Source organism: Armigeres subalbatus, chromosome 1 (genome assembly GCF_024139115.2).
Source record: "Armigeres subalbatus isolate Guangzhou_Male chromosome 1, GZ_Asu_2, whole genome shotgun sequence".
Lineage (NCBI taxonomy): Eukaryota > Metazoa > Arthropoda > Insecta > Diptera > Culicidae > Armigeres > Armigeres subalbatus.
Genome location: NC_085139.1, coordinates 297,853,784 through 297,870,731, shown reverse-complemented (window position 1 = coordinate 297,870,731; position 16,948 = coordinate 297,853,784). Strand labels below are relative to the sequence as shown.

Genomic DNA, 16,948 nt, shown 5'->3' with positions numbered 1-16,948 from the left:
TTGAGGGGGGAGGGGTCCGAGTTTTGAGACAGTTTGTGACAGGGGGAGGGAGGGCGGTTCGTCTTATGTGACGTCCATCCTGCAAAAAAAAAATTGAAAGCATTTTAGGAACAATTTGCATTTGCATTTTAAAAACATATTCAAACTGTTAGTAAGGGACATAACTCACTATGCTATTATAAAAATAGTGTACGAAAAAGAAATAAAACATTGTATTTTTCACGAATGATTAGATTCGCTCGACGAAATTCAAGAGTTGTCAATTTTGTCTTTAAAGGCAACCTTTTTATAGATTTCCTAGATTCATAAGCACGTGGTCGATTGCGAACAATAGAACTGAATGTAAACATCGAAGCACCAGCTGGTTTTGTTGTGTAAACATGATCAGCTGGAGAACTGAGAATAATGTAAAAATATGTAAATATGTGGGGGCTGGCGGCAACTGCCACGATCTTCAAGTGAAATGCGCACGGTAGCCAACAGCGAAATCGAAAGCGAAATCTGAGTACAACGAAATTTATTTCAAAAAAATCTAAATCTAGACCAACATTTGAACAGGGCGTAACAGCCAAAATTCAATCGCTATGTATGTAGACAAGGAATCCGAAGGAATAAATTTTGGCTGTAACGCCCTTTCCAAATGTTGGTCTAAAATGGTGAAAAAATCGCAATAATCGCCAAAATAAAAATGACACATGTACGTACAGGGAGAGGGGGGGGGGGGGGGTAAGTCTCGCTTAACTTTTCAAAAGGTCTTAAGTAACATTTTTTTCATGAATTAATTTGAATAGCGCAATCAACAGGACAACATGAAAGCTATTGATTGCAGTATTCAAATTAATTCATGAAAAAATGTTACTTTGGACCTTTTAAAAAGTTAAGCGAGAAGTGATTTGTGACAGTTTGTGACATGAGGGGGGAAGAGGGGTTGAAAATTCTGAAAAACGATGGACGTAATTTTTGAACGATCCCTAAGTTTGGAAAACAGAGTCGACCCGGCCAACCATTCGTCAAACTTCTTCAAAGTTATTTATCTAAAATTAAATAATTTTGCTGGTATTTCTTTACACTACATTATTCACAAAAATGATACAAATCTTAATGAATCGTTATCATAGTTCATATAAAGTATGATATCAACGCAATGATATACTTTGACAAAGTATTTGAAAGATGAACATCGCTACATCTTTACCATCAAATTAATCGCAATAACGATATGAATATTCATGAAACGTTATCAGATTTCTGATAAAGTACGATCTCAACGTTATGATATATTTTGACAACGAATTTTACTGTCGAACATCGCTGCACCTTCATCACGTTTTAGTTCATCGATTCATATCGTTGGATATCAAAACATCGATGGATATTTTACGGTTTGTTTACATCTCAAAAATTATGATTCAAAAAATTTCCGTGTTTTGACTTTTGATTAATTTAAAATTCTTCATGAAATGGCATCGATCGCTATCGACGGTTGATATGAAAACCTTTAACGATCTATATGAAGAATTTTGAAGAAAATTGAAGAAATGGTTGGTCGGGGATTCAGAGCTTTTCAAATCTATTGAAGAATCACAAGCTTAAGGCTGGTTTACAGTTCGGAAAACGTGTCCGCGGGATTTGTTACGGGATTCTGCTCTGGGTTCTGTCAGGGAAAATTTTCCGCCGATAAATCTCCACTGTCAAAGCATTTTCCATGATTGGGTTTACACTTCAGGAATTTGCTTCGGGTTTTGAGAATCTGCGCATCCGCGCTCGTGCTTGAGTTTATACTTCTGGGGTTTGGTTCGGATTTCTTTATACAAACACACGAGCGATAAGAGGGAAAGATAGCGAGAAGAGGGAGATATAGCGAGAGAAAAGGAGAGAGTGAGATAGATTGAGTGGGAGAGTGAGAAAGAGAAAATGAGTGAGCGTGTGAGTGAGAGTAAGTGAGTGAGGCCCGAATAGAATGAAATTATACAACTATTTTTCTAGTTATCGTTTTTTGATTTTAAATAATTGTAATTGAATTTTTAATGGAATCATAAAAAATATCGAACGATAATCATACGATGAATAATATTTACGATAGGGTTTACAATAATTCGATATCAGACGATACACTGAATGGGTTGTTAAGTATCGTTACCATTCAAAAAGGCCAACTTTTCCATATATTTTTGCTAAGCAATTTTACCATGTATCGTTAGCTAATCATATATTTTTGTCATGCGATGATTCGGATTATGATTGTATTCAACAAAGAAGATCAAAAGTATGATTTTATACTAAAGACACACTGGTAGTACAAGTACCACGGTTATATACCCTAGTACATATTGTACCATGGTTTTCCACGTTGTACCAGCATGGTACAAGGTGACACACTAGTGGTACAACTTGTACCATGGTACGAATACCACCAGTGTGTCATTAGTATTAGATAAAACAAGCGAAGATTCTATGGTTAATCCAAATTGAAAGGTGTTTGATAAACATTCAATTATATGATAGCCGTATTACAATATGTATAATACTATTTTACGAACGATGATACAGGATATGATATTTTAAGAATACTACTATTCTTGCTACGATTGCCATTAGATTTGGGCTTTTCAGTTCATTATAGAATAATTGAGCACAAAACAAGTGTAAATCTTAATAGTATTTTATTTCACATCTTTTATAGTTATTATAGTTTTCTATCACTGAGTTGTAGTCAATCACATTTTTTTTAAATTTTCTCCATATGACAAGTTCTTGTTGATGCAATTGCAACCTCTGATGCATTTTTTGTGTGATGTAGAATTTTTGTCCATGTCCATGTCTGGACCAGAGAATATGCTGCTCTCCCCGAGGCTCTCCCATCAGTGACTCTTTGTATATTTCCTATAAAATAAATTAAAGAAAACAATTAATGGCTGTCACATAAATATGGATTCCTGAGCATCATCTGTGCCCTGACTTCTTGATAATAGCAAACCGTTTTGGCAAATAAATGTGAATTGATGGAAATAATGGAATCTTTCTCCTTTATGTGCTATTTTGACTTCTCTAATGTTTTTTTTTAGCATTTTCTAATAACGGGTAAGAAAGGCACCATTGCCGCTTTAAGTGTATAATCTGTTTTTTTTTTTGGGGAATGAAAGTTTTTGACGGCAAAGGTCGATAGAAGGGGTATTGCGGATGGTTGTAAATTCCGCCATACGGATACTTTGTACCAGGTACAACTCTGTTCAAGTGTTAAATTATCGGATCGTTTATGGGTCATACATATGAATACATACATCAAATAAGGCCCGTCATAGACCATTCTTACCTTCGCAAACATTTTACGTGATTTAGTTTCCCTAGTGTAATGGCGTATATCATTTTTCTTTTATGAGGTTGTATTTTTCTGGAAATAAACAATGGATATATTTATATCAGCTTTTTAGTTAGTAATATTCAGTTTCCACTTACATGCATTCTGATCCGCTTTTTTTGTTTCAGCATTCACATTTTCTTTTCTTCACATCGCCGCTGCTTCGAGAAAAAACTTGAATGGCGGTTGGCGGTTGGCGGTTGTCACTAATACACTAAAAAAGAAAACATATAATTTTTGTGTTGGAAAAAACTCTCTGAATCATTTATGATATGATACGTTTATAATAAAATTATGTCAGGTAATCCTTACTACAGAATGTATAATCTGTAAATCATGGTATATGATTGGGCCGATAATTTTGTTAACCGTATGAATGTACATGTATTATACAGTTTATGATGATTATAAGTGTAATAGAAAACTAATAATATCAACTATTCCGCGTACCATTTATTTCTATTCGGGGGGTGACTTAGTGGGAGTGAGTGAATGAGTGATTAAGTGAAAGTGAGTGAGTGGGTGAGAATGAGTGTGTATGTGTGAGATTGAGTGAGTGAGTGAGAGTGAGTGATTGAGTGGGAGTGAGTGAGTATGAATTAGTGAGTGAGTGAGAATGAGTGGGTGTGAGATTGAGTGAGTGAGTGAGAGTGCGTGAATGAGAGAGAGTGAGTGAGAGTGAGTGATTGAGTCGGAGTGAGTGAGAGTGAATGAGTGAGTGAGTAAGAATAAGTGAGAGTGAGTACGAGTTAGTGATTGTGAGTGAGTGAGTGAGAATGAGTGAGTGAGTGAGAATGAGTGAGTGAGTGAGAATGAGTGAGTAAGTGAATGAACGAGTGAGTGGGAATGATTGTGCGTGTGAGATTGATTGAGTGAGAGAGAGTAAATGAGTGAAAGTGAGTGAGTGAGTGAGTGAGAGTGATAGAGTGAGATGAGTTAGAGCGAGTGAGTGAGTAAGCAAGTGAGTAAGTGAGGGAGTGGATGAGCGAATGAGTGAGAGAAAGTGAATGAGTGAGTGAGAGAGGTGGCCGTCTCACTGCTGACTATTTCTGACTCTTCGTTCAAACTTCTCAATTTTCACTGCTCACTTTTCACTTCTCACTTCTTATTACTCATTTCTCACTTTACTCTTCTTACTTCTTATTATCAATTCCCACTTCTCACTATTATTTTTTTTGGCTCCTCGCAACTCATTTCTTACTTCTTATTAATCACTTTTCACTTTTCTTTTCCCACTCCTCGTAACTTACTTCACACTTTTCACTTCTCATTTTTCATTTCTTGTGTCTCATTCTCACCACACTGCTAATTTAAATTTCTCACTTCTCACTGCTCAACTCTCTCTTCTCACTAATTATATACACTTCCCAAGTAACACCAAGCATTACAATATTGCGCATATATCAATCACAAATCGGCATGCTAAATGCTAATAGCATTAGATCAGTTTTAACGATGTGAAGTTGCATTTATTTATCAACTGTCAGACTACGATACTCTGCATTAGCATTACGAATGCAGCGATGCATTACTGATGCTTTATTTCAACATATCAAAGTAATGAACCATTAATTCGGTCTTATAATTGCCCTTTTCCACTTTAAGTCAACTTTTAGGGCTGTGTTTTTTACAAGCATATATAGCTTCATGGTTACTTGGGTTCTTAGTTCACTTTCTACCAACTCATTTCTCACTTCTCATTAGTCACTTTTTACGTTTTTTTCTTGTCTTTTCTTTTCTCAATCTGCATAACTCAATTCACATTTTCACTTCTCGCGTCTCATTCTCACTACTCACTACACTACTCATGTCTCACTTTTCATTTCTAATGTTACACATCTTTTTCCTTATTCTCACTGCTCACTTCTCACCTTCTCATTTCTCGATTCTCATTACTCAGTTTCTTCACACTTCTCACATTTCTCATTTTTCACTACCCACTTGACTAGGTTCTTTCCATAATTAATTTCCGTCAAAGATTACGCATTTCCCGTGCGGAATAAATTCAAACGGAATTGTTTCCCCGCGGGATTTGCATCTCTACACATGGGATTTTTAACCGTACACTTTTCCCGCGATTGGGTTTACACTTCGGGAAATTATTTTTTCGTGTAGACTTCTTCTCTTGTCACGGGAAACGCAAATCCCGCTCCCATTTAAATTACATGGGGACCAAATCCTGGGACACGTTTTCCGAACTGTAAATCAGCCTTTAATCTTGCGTTGATTGCAAAAGGAGTCGGAGGACTGAGCTCTGTCGCTTCCACAAGTCGGTCATTGATGAGGACCAGTTACCGGAATCGAATTGGAGCACTGCTACTAAGCAAACCTCTGACACCGCCCAGCCAGTGCTAAAGATCAAGGTTTAAAAAAGTGTCTATTAGGAATTAGTAGGACATTGAATGAACAAACACTATAGGAAGGCAGCTTCATGTATTCGACCGCATGTCCTAAAAACATTAACGCTATAACGAAGAGTTTCAACAAGACAGACTGGAGGACAACTGTACCGGAGATCCCAAGTGCCCCACTGATTTCTGGGAGAACAACGTCCCGACGGCAGTAAATCGTACGTGTCTAATCATGCCTGGAGAATTTCCAATTAGTCTTGTGCATTCTGTACGAGAGTTCAGGTTTGAACGGGATACTATTCTGCATTTGCTGCTGCAAACCATGCCGTCAGTATTGTGTCTACATACAGCATTTGGTGGATGAAACCAACCTGGGCCCTGGGCCTAATGAAATTGACCTGCTTCGCGATGAACCACACCATGTTCTCCTCAAACAAAAGCGTTGAATCGATTCAATTGAATGCTTGTCGCCAGCTTGGGTTGGTCTCTGATTTGACATTTATGGAGGTCAACTGCACCCACCGCTCCGAGCATTCTGACCAATATGGAATATAAGAAGGTGCTGATTAAGTGAATTCAAGCCTTCGTATGTACCATATTGATCAAAATTCTCGAACGGTGGGTGCAGATGACCTCCACAAATGTCAAATCAGAGACTAACCCGCAGGCAAGTTGGCGGCCATTACCGCTCGCGAAAAACTGAATAAGGCTATTAACCCCTTTGGGACTTGCTTATCCTAATCAATATCCGATACCGAATTGTTCGTACGAACGCAAGTCGACGTAATATGACAAGCAAATATTTACGAAATGATCAAAACATTTTCAGAAAAATATATTAAGCTCGTTTAGTGGAATGTATTAAACCGTCTAAGACGAATTAAGTACTGTCCATTTAATTCCACCAGTTAATTTTCGTTATCTTTGCAGATACGTATTTCGACGTAGCAGGGGACTGAAGAGAAGGCTAATACGCCTACCCACCATTCATTCAACATGGCTTACAATGTTTTTGTTTTAATTTCGTTTCATTCATGATAACAAAACTTCGGAAGTATCGACAAGCTATTTTTCGACATAAGGAAGCCATACAAACACAAAAAGCTCGATGTACCTCAACTAATTGCAAGTTTTCGCCAGGAGAAGTTAATTGCCGATAATTAGCACTAACTGCGTATGAACCAATCACCCATAATGAGCGCTGAATTCGGGTATACTACCCACAAACCGCCCGGATAAAAAATTACAGTAACTTGTTTGGTATATCCCATTGAAATATTATGAATTATATGGTAAACAATACCATCTATTGTACATTTATTGTAAATTTTTGACGAAAGGAAAATCCCTTTATTGCACATACACTATAATAACAATAAATTTTGATGTAACTAGTACAATCTATTATGTTTATTGTGATTCTCGAGATATTATAGCATTTTGCTCATTCACCTCTGCCTCGCTTAGTTGTGCGCCGCTAAGGTATTGTGTCATATTATGGTACTTTACTCAATTTAAGTGTAGAATATTACATCACAAATTAAACATAATTGCACTACTAATATCCACTTAAACAATATCCCGAACGCAACACAGGCGAAAGAAAAGCAAAAAACTACTAAACCTCGAACAATTTCACTTAAAAATATCTTTTCGTAAAGGGACGACAATATGCTACATACCTTACAAGCGAATGTGGAAAAGCTTACCGAAAGCTCACATCTATTTGACATTGGTTTATTTACTTTTTGCATGGCGCACAACTCGGCGCATGGGACCCGGCGCGTAACTGGTGAGCCAGTATGCTAATTTTAGAAAAGAATCGCAATATATTGTTCTGTATTGTGCAACATTTGTCTCTGGTTATTTATCACTGGTTAATATTTTCTTCTATCATTATTGATAAAATAATGTTTAAAGATAAAAAGAAGACGATTTATAGAATATTGTTTTATGATAAAACAACAAATAAAAACAATATACTTTCAATTGAACTTATTGTTCATTTTTTTCTTTTATTTTAAATATACTTTGAATATTAATATGTTTATTACAAATTTAAAATTATTTAATATTATTTAATATTTAATTGTTAGTATAAACTTTTGTATTTTTTTTAATTTGAGTTTTGCGTGGTTTCTATTGAGAGTGTGTGCTGGCCCTTAACTGACAGTCCACTTTGTTTATGAATCACACAAACAAGTTTGGAAGTTGGAAGTGTTTCGGGAGAACTTGGTTGTGGCCAAGCAGTGGAGCAGCGGCCATGTGAAACTATGGCCATGATGGTGAGTGTATTTATATTATTTTTAGTTTTGCCCAATTAACACTCGTAATGATTTTGATGCATTGCATTTTAGGCAAAAACGTTATCGTTCCTTTTGCTCCCTACCAAGAATGGACTTACTTGATGGGCTACAGCTCTTCGATGAACCTACGCCGAATGGAGTATCCTTCTCCACTGGGCTCAATCATGGGCCAATCGCTTCCAGTCGCACTGAACATTGAGCACCCTCAGATCCTCTTCAACTGCAAAAAGCCATCGTGTGCGAGGCCTTCCACGAAGCCTGCGGCCTCTTCCGGGTTCTCTACTAAATATTATCTTCGCTTGACGTTCTTCCGGCATACGAACAACGTGACCAAGAATGGACTACGGACTACAAAAATTACGCCGAGCCATCAGATTACGGAAGCCGTGCCGCAAAACGGACTGTTCAAGGTATTAGGAGCTCCGCACAATGAACACGTTTGCGTTCGTTTTGACAGTTGTTCCATTCCATGGAACATTGTCAAAACGTATCCAATGTGCTTGACTTTTTAGTTTTTTATTGTTTCCTTTCAGTCAAGGCTCTCCCATACCTAAGCGATTTGGTCACCACGATGGCGACAACTAGCCGCCGCGATTCTATCGCTGGGTCGCTGTTCCATTTACACTTCGATACCAACGGCGGCGGCAGAAAAGCAGTCGTCAACCAAACTTTGGCTATTGTGCTGTGCTATGGACTGTCGTTGGCCTGTTCCATCATGTAGCTATATTCAACTGGAGACTCCAAGGGACATCCGCCCATTCGAACGGACTATATTTGCTACGGTGAGATAAGATTTTTAACTTTAAATATTTTGTTTATCATACATCCATATTGCAGGACCCTCTTGTCCCGAATAATCGGTATTTGCCCAAGTTCTTCCAGAGCATTCGGTGAGAAGCTGACAATGAAGTAAGTTGCTTGTCACGTTTAAAAGTGATAAATAGTATTTCCATTTCCACTTCAACTCCCAAACAGAAATTGACGATGGTGGATGTTCAGCTTCGTTTTCAACAAAGATGATTCAAGCAATGGAACTATACTTGTGTGCGTAAATGGAATCCATCCCACAATCTACAAATTAGTACGCAGACTTCAAAACGACCATTTTTGTGCAGAAAATCTTTAATATTTTATAGTAAAATGTCTTCACTGTCATAAGACGATTTTGTACAAATCCTTTTAATTCCACCACTTTGTAATCTTTATAGAAACGTATTTCGACTTTAACTGTAAAGCCGTCTTCAGTGTCTCGTACTTGACTCGTTATTTTTGTGCATCAATTTAATTAAATTTCAACTAAATATTAACCCGTTTTTTTTTTATTTTCAAAATTATTTTATTTCTTTATAATTTAGATTATAACAATTATAGACGAATCCAAGTAAAAATAAGAAGAAGACACACGGCGGTGTTAACTTTGACAGATCCTACAGCACAGCATAGGGAGATCATTTTAAAATGCTTATAATAAATTCTAGACAAAATGTAATTAAAATCTGATTGATGTATGATACGGAAAAAGTTCCGAACTGTATGATAGATACATTTTCGGAAAATATTCAAAAAATTGAGATAAGCTTCCAGATATGTAATTTAGAACTTTTTCCGTACCGTACATCAATCAGATTTTAATTACATTTTGTCTAGAATTTATTATAAGCATTTTAAAATGATCTCCCTATGCTGTGCTGTAGGATCTGTCAAAGTTAACACCGTCGTGTGTCTTCTTCTTATTTTTACTTGGATTCGTCTATAAATAAACTGATACGTGGTATCTCAATACTAAAAATCATCATATTACATGAAACGAAAAAAAACCTAAAGTTTTTCTCTATTGTTAACATACAAAATTTCATTTATTGTAGTAGGTGTTGAAATTTAATAATTAATTTAGTATATAAAATTATCACTTAATAAATAAAATGTGTTCACTTGGAATAAGATGAGTTAGTACTATTCCATTCAATGCCACAACTTTGTTACTCTGCAGATACTTATTCCGACCTTAATGTTAATGTTGGAATACATATCTGCAAAGGAATAAAGTAGTGAAATTGAATGGTATAGTATTAACTAGTATTATAGAATGTAATTATAAATGCTAACGTATTTTTATTGTAATACAATAAATAAACGAAACGAAAAACATAAGAAATACAATAGTTTTTATTGTAACGGCCGTAAAACTCATCCCATAGAAAAACATTAAAAACTATTGTTTTGGTCTGAATTTTGTATGGAAAATTTTATTGTAAAGATACATAACAACCCCTATTTTCAATTGTAAAAGTCCCATTTACCATACATTAAATGGTGCTAAACCATAACTTCTAATGTGATTTCATTGTCAAAATTACATTATAATTAATGGTCGCTCTTATGCAATCAATGGTGATGTAACAATAAATTTAATGAAATTTTTATGATATTTTTTATTCGGGCGGGTACCAAAAACAGAAGTACCAAAAACGATGTTGGGTAGAGTGCCATTGTACCGCGGATGACAGGCGTTTCACCCTCCTGCGACGTAGTTATCTTTGCAGATACGTAGTCGAGTCAAGTACAAGACACTGAAGACGACCACACAGTTGTGGTCGAAATACGTATCTGCAAAGATAACGAAAATTAACTGGTGGAATTAAATGGACAGTACTTAATTCGTCTTAGACGGATCAAAACATTTATAAAACAATTATTATAAAATATCGAAACATGCGGGTGTTTTTTGTATGATGAGGGATCGTGACTGAGCAAAAGATATTTTAGTTACCAGATAAGTATTGTCGCTTCGGTTCCCTTTATTCTGATGCTGTCTGAAACATGTATGGTACCTAACTGTCAAATCGTATATATTTTTCCTTCATTGACATTTAGATCCCCTATATCCTCGCCAGCAAAAGATGTTCCGGACAGCGACAATGTTTATCTTGTAACTAAAATATCTTTTAATTTACACAATAGACGGATTTAAGCAGGCTACTGACATCCTATTGTTTAGCCCATCGCCAGATTGTAGCCAGGATGTCCTGGGCTATAATTTTTTTTTCATACTGCGTTTCAATGATGACAGCGGTTTATGTCTATTGATGATGATGACACCGCGCTTGTCACCGGGTCGGATTTAAGCGAGGATTTAAGTTACCTACACTGCCAAAAATATCTATATAAGATATATGTGTCGCCGTTATAAATTTTTGCAGTAGCTCCACCCTAATATAATCGATATAGAACCACACATAAATTAAATAATTGCTAATTCGAGATCACACATAAAGTTAATTTGGACATGTATGTGTAGTCGGAGATCCGGAAAACAATCTATTTTCGGTTTAGAAACAGATTTTTATTAATCTTTACTTTTCTTGTGCTTCCTCACAACGACTGACCGCTAACTGACTTCTCTCATAGGGTGGGTCCATATTCAAATAATCATAGGGTGGTACAATTATAGCTTCTACGCTTACATATGTTATTAGTAGTTCGCGTGGAGAATGGTTATGTGTGCGCTGATATACAGTAGACGTTCGATAACTGCAAGTCATTTAACTGCAATGCTTTTTAGCTGCAATTCGATAGTTGCAACAGTTTTGCAGTTATCGGACCGCTAAACTTCAAACTGATGTCAAACTCAACGACAGCTGCATTGCGCTGCACATTTAGATGCACTTTTATTGCATCTGACGTCGTTTGACAACCGTTTGACGTCTAGAATGCGTTGCAGTTATCGAACGGCATTCGTTAACTGAAAAGTAAACATTTTGCAGTTATCGAACGGCTACTGTACACTAATAAAAATCCACACATTTTTATTGGCAAAAATCTAAAGAAATTTACAAATAAATTTTATGTGTGCGTTAATAACCACCCGCTATACACGCTTAGATTGGTTTACCTATTTATGGGTACTTCATTCACTCATATATGGGTAAATGCAATTATACTAATATTATTAGTAAAACTTACTCATAAAATCGGTGAAGTTTACTGAGATTCTTACAAAACCTACTTTACCTATTTTTGAGTAATCGCATTTACCCATATTTGGGTGAAAAATTGAGCATAAACAAATCCAAACTGATGGTCGCCGCGTCAATGTCGTCGTCGCAAGTATATTTATTTTTTCCTATATTTTTATCATTTATTGGACAGTCAAAAGTGATAATCTTTGTTCCGAACATTATTCAAGGTAACTATTTTTGATAATATTGGTTTTCGATACACAACATATAGGTTGCAACTTCTTAAACATTTTTTCCAGCACCATATCGGCTTCCTCGAAGGTTCACCTGGCGATGGCGATCAACGATAATAGGAAAACAATTGCTGACCACAAACGACACAATACCTTGCTTCGTGCACCTGGTGCCATGGCGATCAACGGTTACAGGAAACAGAATATGTAGTTCCGAACCATCGACGGAGAGAACCATCTCTGCTCATTTAGCTGACGATTTTTGACCGCAAACGGCAGAATTCGCTGCTTTGGTCTCTGCTTCGGTATTAATAAATCCTTCGGTATCAACAGTTTTGTCATTGGGCACCCAGCACATCGATGGATCGCAAGGCCGGCTGTTACTAAAAGCTCCAATGGATTATATTTCCGGACAACTGTAATGAGGAGAACTACGCGATGTTCGTTGCAACTTGCATGTTGTCTCGTCTTGTTTCCGATCGCCAGCTTATGGTGGTGGCCGCGATGACGACAAGGAAAACAGACGACCAAATTAACTGGTAAATGCTCGGGTAAATGAGAGAGGAAAATCCAGACCACGAATCCGTAGACGTAGACGCTATGGGAATGCTGATTTCTTTTTAAACCAAGTAGGTACAAGTTTGTTTTCAATACGATGTTGTAAGAAAAAATGTCTTCATTGCAGTTTTTTGATTTCAATTGTAGGTTGGATATTTAGTTCAAATTTTATAGTTTAATGGCATTATATAGCATTTAACTTTTACATTCTCCTTTTCAGATTCTCTTCCGATAAGTGGCAATAGTTTAATTAATCGGTCCAACGACATATCCAGTTTCTGAATGCCGTCAAATATCCACACCAGTGCTTTACTTATTTTCCCGTGCTTGAGGCGCTTGACGATTGAACATATATACTGCCACGAAGCTACTGTTCAGGGATATTCCGTCCCTTCCGAGATGCTTGGCCTGGCATTTAGCAACATGGAAGATGAATATTTATCGAGATATTTTATTAAAATGTAGAGTATGTATTTAACCCAAAGGAATAAATATTTTATTTTATAGGTATTTACATACCTAATCAATAAATGTTTTGCTTTATATTTAAAAAAAATGAATTTTATCCATTTCGATTTCCGAAACGAAAACCTCGACGAAAACATAAAAATATCACCCATATTTACGTGAATTTTACCCATAATAGAATACCCATAAATAGGTGAACATTACCAATATTTCCATGAACGACTTGTACTCAAATATGGGTAAATGGCACTTCACCCATAAATACGTATGTGCACTTTTTGGAGATTATGGGTACTGTTCACCCATATTTGGGTGAACTGAACTAAGCGTGTAGGAGAATCCACATAAAGGTTATTAGTTAATAACGGTTATGTGTGTTTCCACATATATGCTATGCGAATTCACATAGCCATTATGTGGGAAATGCTATAGACAAAATTTATGTGTGCCACACATAATGGATATGATTGGATTTTTGTCAGTGTACATCATAAGTTAAATCTATGGATTTTTGCCAATAAATATGTGTGGATTTTTAGTAGTGTATGGATTTCAGTTACCTATTCTGTTTTTAACAATTTAATTTACCGTGTAAACTTACGCCTACCTTTGACATTTGAGTTGCACTTCCATTTTTTGTATATTGCGCACCCTAATCTTACGAAAAAAGCTATACGCTCTCTTCCCAATTAGAATTCAAAGGAGAAAATTTATAAATAAAGCCCGTATTGGCCGATGGCAGAAAGAGCGTGAAGGCACTAAACATGCGGTCCCGCTTCATCCTATTGCTTATCGGGAGTCAGCCGCGAGTCTCGACGGTGAGAACAAACTGTAAAGTGCGTAGTTTGCGAGTAGTAAGCAGCGGTGTTAGTTCGTTAGTGCTGCTGGTCGTCTTCTTGCGATTTTTCCTTCCAAATTGAGACACCAGCAGTCAATAGGCTTTCAAACCGACAACGGGTCGCGATTCTTCTCAAGAAATTGGTGGATTAAAAACGTCCCAGTGGGGCCGTCGGTTGCAATAATTATTACAATCATAAGGTGAAGTGCGGAATATGCGGCTAATGGCAATTTTTCGAAAAGCGTTTGATATTACAAGTGGAAGAAGGGTCATTAGAGCGGACGCCAGACATTATTGAATCATCGCAGCTCGGATCGCAATAGTTTAGTTCGCGGAGTAGAAGAGGGCAAGCGGATCGAACAGTAATGGCTAATCAATGATCGAATGGCTGAGGAAAGGGACGCTTCTGAACCTGAGGAAAATATTTACACGGCGCTTCACTAAGCTCGCGATTTGAAGAAGAAGAGTGGATAAAATCGCTGTTTGCGGGGGCCGTTGGGGGAAGAAAAAGTAGTACCATAACCAGTGTTGCCAGATGTGAAGCTTTGTAAAGTATCTCTTTAAAGTTTTGACAAAATTTAATGTATTTCAAAGATTGATAAAAAAAATGCGTTAAACTGTTCAATAATAAAATGGTAGAATTTCTTTTAAATGTGGAGAAAAATATTTGATTGAAGACTGACGATCTCTCTTAGTTCACACGTTAAAAACTTTCTATGTGGATAACAAATACCACCTTTGAATTAAAATGAGTTTTGATAAATTCCAGGAATTATAAATTCTAATTTCTTCGACTTGAATCGAATTTAATGATTGCTTGTGAATCAAACTTGGTTTTATCTTTGAACTCATAAAACACGTCTTCACGATCAGATCTGGCATCTCTGAACGAATAATTAAGCGAGTAAGCGCAGACAAGAGTGGAAAATCAAGAAAAGAATCCTCAAAGCCGCGACTGTGATATTTAAATAGCACTGTTTCCATTTACACCCATAGAAGAAAGAAGAACCAGCGGGGAGCGTGTAGCGAGAACAAAAATCCAACGAAGGTGCAATATTAGCTGATTAGTGATGTCTTCAGGTGTTTCCAATTTGAAGCAGTGTGCATGACGTTTGGGGTCCGGTGAGCGGGGGGGAAATTGATGATACGGTGAAGCATTACGCGATTCCGACTCTGTTGGCCAACCATAGAAGAAGAAGCCAAGTGCACGACAAGGGTTTTGGATTTTTCTTCGGCGTTTTCCTAACCGAGGGTGAAAGGAATTGGGAGAATCAACAATTCGACGGCACGAAAGTTGCTGCTGTGCTCGCGCTCCGGAGGAAGCTAACGAGCGGACAAAAGGATTAGGAGGCCGGTGCTGGTTTTCGACGTGGCAGACAGGTTTTTGCATCGCGTATAGAAGCGTGGTTGAACTTCGCTGAATAAGTTGCACGAAAAGTGGGATTTATTGTCTTGTTTGGCGAAGCAGTGGGCGGAGGAGCTGAAATAAAAAAATATATAAAGCGAGACATCGGTCGCATATACGACGGAGAAGACGACGACCGAAAGACGGATTTTCTAGCGCGACACTAGCGAAAGGTAAGCAGGCAGACCCCAAAGCAAAGTGTGTGGGAAGATTTGGCACTATCTAAAAAATGGTACACTGTTAGGCAGTGGTTCTCAACTCTTTTAAAGTTCTTAAATTTCACCACATTTTAAATTATTCCAGCTTTGTAAAAGTTCTATTTTACAATGTTCTCATTATAGCCAGAAGATCTTCATGAATTTGTCAAAAAGCAACCTAAACATTTTTCAAGATAAATTTCAAACCGGCTAAACGACGCATGTATAAAACTGTTCGAATTCTTAAGAATCTGTATCTAATGTTGGATAACTCCTTTGCGGTTGCTCTTGTTGATTACACGATCAATACAATTTCGACTTCAAGATGAACAAAGGAGAAGAAGCACTACAAGCATTACTACTTTTCCCTTCAACAATTTGGGGTTGCAACCGGATGGTGTTCAACATCAATAAATGTCAGGCAGGGTACAAAACAGCAACGACGGAGTCAAACGATAATGAATGGCAGTTGTTTCCGTGGTAGCGAATAGAATGAGAGAAGTTATTGGTGCACCACGGATATTCAAATCTGTTGAATTGTTACAAATGGAAAAGTTTTTCAACTGATATTTTACTATCTAGTGTCTGTTTGTGATAAACTGGAAGGGATAAATGAAGTAAAGAATCGACAATCCAAAGTCAATTCAGATCCAAGTCTTGTCCAATAAAAATCAATTTAATAAAAACAAAGCAAAGACCGAGCTAAATGTAATCAAAGTCTTATTCATATCCAATTCAATTTAAATTATGTTAAAATTGAATGCAAAACAAATACAAATCTAATCCAAATTCAATGCAAATATAATCGAAATCTAATACAATTCAAATCCTTTGCAATTTCAAACCAAATCTAATCCAAATTTAAACCAAATTCAATCTGAATCTAATTTCAAATCAATTCAAACCAATCCATTCGTAAACCGAAACTAATCAAATCCAAATCCATTCAAAACACAGATCCAATCCAAATCTTCTTCATTTTCCCTATTCCTTCTTCCTTTTCTTCTATCCTCTTTCTTATTTCTTCTTTCTGTTCCTCTGCAAATTTGAGTCCCATCTAAATCTAATTTTATTATCCAACCAAAATCCAAATCCAATTAATATGCAATCCAAACTAAATCCAATTCAATTCAAGTCCAAATTTATCCCAAATCCAAGAAAAATCGAATTTCAATCCAAATCAAATACAAAGCTTACCCAGATCGAAATCAAATCCAATCTTATTCCAATCCAAGTTATATAAAAATGCCGTCCAAATCCAATCGAAATCTAATC

At 36.7% G+C, this 16,948-nt stretch overlaps 1 protein-coding gene and 2 long non-coding RNA genes across 5 annotated transcripts in view; 2 read left to right on the top strand and 1 right to left on the bottom strand.

Annotated features, from left to right (window-relative positions):
- Positions 1-2,652: 2,652 nt before the first annotated feature.
- LOC134216214 (uncharacterized) lies at positions 2,653-3,558 on the bottom strand. The gene is made up of 3 exons (XR_009980556.1): positions 3,457-3,558; positions 3,314-3,391; positions 2,653-2,883 (listed from the first exon to the last, which is right to left on the bottom strand). It is a non-coding gene; the product is annotated as an uncharacterized LOC134216214 (long non-coding RNA).
- A 4,308-nt stretch (positions 3,559-7,866) lies between these two features.
- Positions 7,867-10,252, top strand: LOC134216208 (uncharacterized). Its single transcript, XR_009980555.1, has 5 exons — positions 7,867-7,994; positions 8,067-8,425; positions 8,549-8,797; positions 8,853-8,924; positions 8,991-10,252. It is a non-coding gene; the product is annotated as an uncharacterized LOC134216208 (long non-coding RNA).
- Positions 10,253-14,077: 3,825 nt separating this feature from the next.
- LOC134207779 (mucin-5AC) overlaps positions 14,078-16,948 on the top strand; it is a 76,135-nt gene continuing 73,264 nt past the window's right edge. For 2 of the 3 annotated variants that reach the window (XM_062683680.1, XM_062683678.1), the window contains exons 1-2: positions 14,078-14,271; positions 15,068-15,649. The gene's annotated coding sequence lies outside the window, so the exon portion shown is untranslated. The remainder of the gene's footprint in view (positions 14,272-15,067; positions 15,650-16,948) is intronic. The other variant, XM_062683679.1, reaches the window with a different exon arrangement.